This window comes from Bicyclus anynana, chromosome 9 (assembly GCF_947172395.1).
Source record: "Bicyclus anynana chromosome 9, ilBicAnyn1.1, whole genome shotgun sequence".
NCBI lineage: Eukaryota > Metazoa > Arthropoda > Insecta > Lepidoptera > Nymphalidae > Bicyclus > Bicyclus anynana.
Window position 1 is genome coordinate 13,331,402 of NC_069091.1, and position 7,089 is coordinate 13,338,490.

The following is a 7,089-nucleotide window of genomic DNA, read 5'->3' on the forward strand; positions in this document are numbered from 1 at the left end:
TAAATAAATTTTCTTCAAGTCACAATTTGACGCATTTTCACAAAAAAAGTAATGATTGCTTTTTGTTGTTTATTTAAAGTCAAAAGAGGCTTATCGGCTTAAAAAAAACTTAATAAAAAGAGAGACGCCATACCACAATTCTGCCGAAAAAAGTTTCAAACTCAATTTGCATTTGAAGCAGAAATAAAAAAATTGACAATTGTGTAAGGGCCCTCCTGTTTGCATGACTAACGAGAACTGCAAATATCAAAATAATATTATAATACTCATTGTGTTCTTGTGTATTATAAAAATAAAAAAATATTATTTCTCTACAAAAAAATAAGTCAATAAGTCTTTTTCGTTTTTGAAATCTATATAGTATAGAAAGAGGCATCTCTAAAATGAGATGCCTCTTTCTATACTCGAGATGATGCAGCATAATTGTCTAGGAGATGAGTAACTTTTAGTGTCGCCGCACACGGGCCACACGCGACAGCCAAAAACAGTTTTTGTAGCGTAGGGCGTTTTTGTAGCGTAGGGCGTTTTTGTAGCGTAGGGCGGCGTAGGGCCACAAAAGTAGCTAAAGCGCGCGACAGTCACTCTTGGGCGGTGCTCGACACTTGTGGTGGGTGTTACTTTTAACCCAAAATATACATGCAGTATAATAATCGAGTGACTGGCGTGTGGCGGCGTTTTGTATCGGTGTTTTGTGGCCGATGCGGGCCACAAGAAACGAGCAGCGACGATTGTAGCGTGTGGCGGCCACTGGCGGCAACCGTATGTGGCGAGTCCATATAAAATGTATGAAAACTACAGGAAATATGCCGGTAACTGCGTTTTGTGGTTTTGGCCGGTGGCTCGTGTGCGAGAGACCCTATTCAGGTTTGCGACTCATTGAACTAAACGTCACAAATGCTAAAACGATCCTATGGTGCTATGATGTCTCATCTAAAGATGCGGTCGGGTTAGCTGACTTTTGATGGGTATTGTGGGTTAGTGTTTCGGAATATCCGAGTAAGGTGCTATGAACATTTAGTCGGTATATGTTCCTTCTTTAAACAAATTTGTTTATGATATTCAGCTTTGTTTCCGGAGAAATGCGTAAATGCATTTCCCAGTACTAAAAAAGTACAGATATACAGATGAGACGAATATCTTTAGCATTGTATAGATTGACCGTGCGCGTGCTAGGTCCATTGAGTGTCCTTGTCTGAGTTTGTTGTGGGCTCTTCTCGGACCAAGGCGCGTTTGGAACCCTCGTAACTTTAATTTTAAGTTTTCGAATGATTATTATCACCATTATCTCAAGTTTAATGTTATTACCTGACGTTTCGAAAGAGATTGTAAACTAAGCCTATTTGAAATAAATTAATTTTGATTTTGACTTTGACTTTGACTTTGACAGGGAGAAAACCATGAGCAGAGTCCGGGAATTGTGACCCTGGTGCAGAGTAAAATGTCAACCTAACCTTGTCCAGCCAGTTTAGGAACGGTCCTACTAGAGCAGCTGTGGATATCCGTTCTACTAGAGAACAAATTTATGATTCAATCACGTAAAGATACTCCGAACACCTCTTTCCATATTAATCCATCAACTTTGTCGTATCCTTCAAAACTTTGCAAGCAGCTCAGCTGAACTAAACAGAATTAGTTTCTCGTAAACAAAGACAGTAACGACTCTTGGAAGGATAAGGGTAGCCATTATCCCTTAACTTACACAATATCACTTAAAGGGAATTCTTTTCCAGTATTTGGTTAGTAGGTAAGGCTGTAAGGAAGAGTACTCACTGCTGAATATCATCGCGCGACTGTTGTTGACAAAGTGGTTCAAACCAAGGCTCGTGAACTTTAGGGTTTTTGGACTGACTGATTGCAATTTCTAACCCCAGTGACTGTCATTGGATACTATATGTGTCTTTTTAGTGTAATCGAACCAAAATTGATAAATTGTGTTGTTTTAAATTTTATAGCAGTGATATAAATAAAATATTCCTTTAATTACCTACATATTTTCAAATTTATAAAATTAATCAATCCTACCATTGCAATGTTGTTAATATACTTGAGAAGCTAACGTTAAATTCTTAAGACATAAGGAGTTAATTTATGATATATGTTGTAACGAATATTAATTATGTCTTTTATTCATCGTGTGGTTTAATTTAGTTAAGAGCTGTGCTATATACGAGTACTGTTTATATGGTACAGATATGCAAAAATCAAGTTAGTAGTAATGGTTGGAGAAAATTTGCGGTATTAGTTAGTCAAATTACTACCTACGGAATAATAAAAGGACGCTACAATGATTTTGAATGCGGTAATAATTCACTATGTATTCCAGCTTTTAGATCAACATAATTGAGCAACTTCGATACTAAAACCAAATGTATGTTGGTAGCATTATTATCTTTTTTCTTTTTTCTCTTTAGGATCATGACGTTTTTGTTCCATTATCTTTTCTTTCTTACAAAAAATATATGTATTGCATTTATAGGATTCCGTAGTCAATAGAAATCAATTTTTCTTTATACCCTTCTGTCTGTCTGTGCTTTAGCTCAGAGGAGACTCTTGGTATATGGTACAGTAGTAACTAAAGCTGTACCAATAGTAGATTTATAGGGACATTTTGTCTCTCAGAAAAACTATGGACGTTTTTATTTTTTAAACTCTTCAATCAATAAACGTATTTCTCTACATTTTATTAAACAAATATTATAGATTTACTTTTTTGCAGTCAAGATTAAGTAAGCTGTTAGCTGAGAGCCAGTTCGATACCAGCGATTAATCCTAATGATAGTTAAAATGTTATGTAATAAAAATGTGTGATAAACAAACATACAGATGAGTGATTAAAACGCCACCTTTAGATATTTTACTCAACTAAGTAATGCCAGCATTATGCAGCTCCATCTCGTAACAACTCAGCACACTATGTAAGAACGCGAGTTTACCGCTTGAAGCAGGTACTTAGTTTAAAGTATATAAAATAGATGGCGCTGTTTAGAAAAATTATGTTTTTCACAATATTATATTACTGAAATCCTGAAAAATAAGGATGATTTAGTATCCTTCATTCCTCCACTTAAAAACTTATCACTGGTGAAGCACCTTGTGCTGCTTTGGCACTACAAAAAAGCAAAACACAATAAGAACTTTACCAACAAACAAATTAAAAATGAGGGTATAAATTGCTAGTCATTTCACACCTAATAATAATTAGAACTAACTTTTTCTTAAATTAAGGAAAATAAATTCGAATAATAAACTTAGGGCAATTAGATATTATTTTGAATAACATTTTATAAACAAACAATACACAATTTTAAACAAATAAGTTATGAAATGACCAATGGCGTTGCTGCCAGGGGCGTAGCTGTTACTGTATCAGCCGTATAAATGATACGGGGCCCGCGGACTACAGAGGCCCCTTAAGTTAAAAGCAAGTATAATTCACAATCTTATGAATCTGGTACTTCCCGAAAAAAAAAACGTAAAAAAGCTGACTATAGAATTTCACTTTAGAAATGACTAAAAAGCTATTTCTTTTTTTCCCCGGGTTTTATGCATGCGCTTGAAAATTGGAAACATTTTACTTATGTTAGGTCGCTGTCATATTTATTCTAGGCAAAAATTTTTGTTTCTGTTGTAAGAAATTTTTACCCTTTATTTGGGCCCTCAACTAGTTTTAATACAGGGCCCCTCCAAGGCACGCTACGGCACTGGTTGCTGCCCAAAGGCTATTCGTTGCAATTCCCCGGGGCCCTCTAGCTATGGCAGATATTATCTTTAATGCAACCAATGTCCGATCCCATACTACAGCTTTCCGAGGCATGGGGATGTAAAACCATAAATTTTCCAACTGCGGGCTGCCTCTGCTGAGTATTTCTTGAAATAAATAAAGAACACGGCCTGACATTACCTCTTTTGACGGCCTCCGTGGCGCAGTGGTATGTGCGGTGAATTATTGTGATAATAATTCGTCTTTCGTCCAAGAAAACTCGTACTAGCAGTGCGCTGCACTATTGTTGAGGTACAGACAGGACAACTACATACATACAAAGACACAAAAATACTATATCATCAATAGATATTAAATAAAATTGAAGTGTCTGTCAATGATTTCAAAGAACTGTTTTTTCAAGTAAGAAAACTATTTCGTCGTTATCAACCCATATTCGGCTCACTGCTGAGCTGTGTGAGAGGCTTCAGCCGTGGCTAGTTACCACCCTACCGGCAAAGACGTGCCGCCAAGCGATATAGCGTTCCGGTACAATGTCGTGTAGAAACTGAAAGGGATGTGGATTTTCATCCTCCGCCTAGCAAGTTAGCCCGCTGATATTTTAGATGGCATCATAATTAACCATCAGGTGAGATTGTAGTCAAGGGCTAACTTGTAAAGAATGCTTGAAACCTTGCTGGCAGTAAGCTCCAATTTTCATCTTTTAAAGGGAAAGACGCCTTGTTTTATAGTAGTATAATAGGTCATTCAAATGATACAGATAACGAGGTCATCATCATTAACGACCCATGTTCAGCTTACTGTTGAGCACGAGTCTCCTCTTATAATGAGAGTGGTTCGGCTTATAGTCCAATGCGCATTGTCAGACTTCACTCGTAGGAATTGAGAAAATTCTCAGGTATTCAGGTTTTGTTTCGATGTTTTTTCCTTCACCGTTTGAGACACGTGATATATAATTTCTTACCGATAACGAGGTCCAGAGCTCGAAAACTAGGTCGAGCTATAAGATATTGAGACACGCGGAAGAGCGTCAGCCAAATTATTATTTTTACATGTACAACATGTGCACGCACTTATATGTAGTAACTGTATTTGAGTACACCACTCAACTACAGTTCACCGACGATGTAGTCATCATGGCGGAGACTCTGGATAACCTTAGTACCATGCTCAATGACCTCACCAGAGTTTCTCGGTAGACTTTCTTAGCAAGTGCCCCTGAATATGAACATAGCCAAGACTGACAAAGGCTCAGAATCGGGGCTAATTTGGAGTATCGCATGATCGAATCAGAAAGTCACTGACATAGCTCAACGAGTCGCGAAGCTGAAGTGGCAATGGGCGGGGCACATAGTTCGAAGTGAACATGGACGTTGGGGCCCCAAGGTATTGGAATTGCGATCCCGCACTAGAAAGCGCTAACTATGGGCCTCATAAGAAGGCTCAGAGTCACACAGCGGGCGATGGAACGAGCTATGTTAGGAGTATCTCTGCGTGATCGAATCAGAAATGAGGATATCTGCAGAAGAACCAAAGTCACCGACATAGTTTAACGAGTTGCGAAGCGGAAGTGGCAATGAGCGGGGCACATAGTTCGAAGAGCCGATGGACGTTGGGGTCCCAAAGTGCTGGAATGGCGACCCCGCACTAGTAAGCGCAGTGTTGGTCGACCCCCCACCAGGTGGACTGACGACATCAAGGGAGTCGCAGGGATTCGCTGTTTGCAGGTGGCCCAGTATCGTGATGTTTGGATGTCCCTACAAAAGGTCCTGCATTGGACATCCATCTTCTGATATGATGATGACTAGAAAGCGCAGTATACTCCTCAGCAGGTGGACTGACGACATCAAGGGAGTCGCAGGTATTCGCTGAATGCAGGCGGTTCAGGATCATCATGTTTGGAAGTCCCTAGACAAAAGGTCTACGAGTATGTCCTGCAGTGGACGTCCATCAGCTGTTATGATGATGATGATAGTTAATGGTGTACCACATAACTATCAGATGGGCCATCTAACACCGATAATCATTGCTCAAAGAAGGACTAGTGTTTTTCCATCGTGCCTTATTGCGCAATGTTTAGCAAACATTGCAACCTTGTTACACAAAAGGTCACCAGTGAAAATCAATAATTCCCGGGCGATGAAAGTGCATCCCTCTCTACAGCATCAGCTATCTATCTCGTTTGCTAATATATTATAAGCTATGTTTGTACTGAACTGTTTTAATGGCTACGACAATCGTATCGTATTTATACCAACATTCATTATCAACCTACATTCGGCTCACTGCTGAGTTCGAACTCCTCTCAGAATGTGAGGGGTTAGGCCAATAGTCCACGCTGGCCCAATGCGGATTGGCAGACTTCACACACGCAGAGAATTAAGAAAATTCTCTGGTATGCAGATTTCCTCGGGATGCATTCTCTGGTATATTTAATTTCTTAAAATGCACACAACTGAAAAGTTGGAGGTACATGCCCCGGACCAGATTCAAACCTATACATCCTACGGAATTGGAGGCAGAGATCATATCTACTGGGCTATCACAGCTCACATAACAACATTATAAACGGAGTTTGCTAATTTTTTTAAACGCGCTAATATCTGGACTTAGGTACCATTAGTAAGATTGCAATCTTTTTGTATAATATAGTAGTCAGATTCATTCAAAAGGCCTCCCTTCTATCTGAGTGGCAATAAGTAGGAAACTTTGTGTGAAAGTCTGTTCTTTAAAATTCAAAGGGTGTTCCACGCGGCGAAATCCACGCATCGGGCACCGTTTTTAAGAACGTATCGCTTGCATGCACTGCAATGTGTTTGTCTTACATATTATTGAGCAGTACTTTTCAACATGAGGACAATCTGGTTAAAGCTGAAAAGTAAAAAGTATCAAAATACTTGGATCTTGCTTACGAGATTACCGCCGATTAATATTGTTCCGATAGCCGTTTCAGTCTTATAGCGAAAAGCTTCGGCCAACACCGCAAGCTTTCATTTAACTGTTGGATCAAGAGTCGGATACAGAAGGCAGTGATTCTTGAGACGCGGCGCGTATTGTGAAGATGTTCCCCTCTCTGGAGCCCTGACCACCGGTTGCTTGGACAAATAAATGAAAAATAAAAATTGAGAACTATTAAGTATACATGTCACTTTGCATGTCATTGTAATCGTATGCTTATTTTCTTAAAAAGATAATGTATTTTGTTTAACTATGTCCAGTATAATTATTTAATTATATTTGTCTATTCGCGATAAACACAAAAAGTACTAAACGTGAAAGCTCCATGATTTAGATGGACTGAATGATGGAGGTTTAGGTATATAAGTAGACATTATTTGTTAATGTAAATCAGTTATCAGTTAAAATTA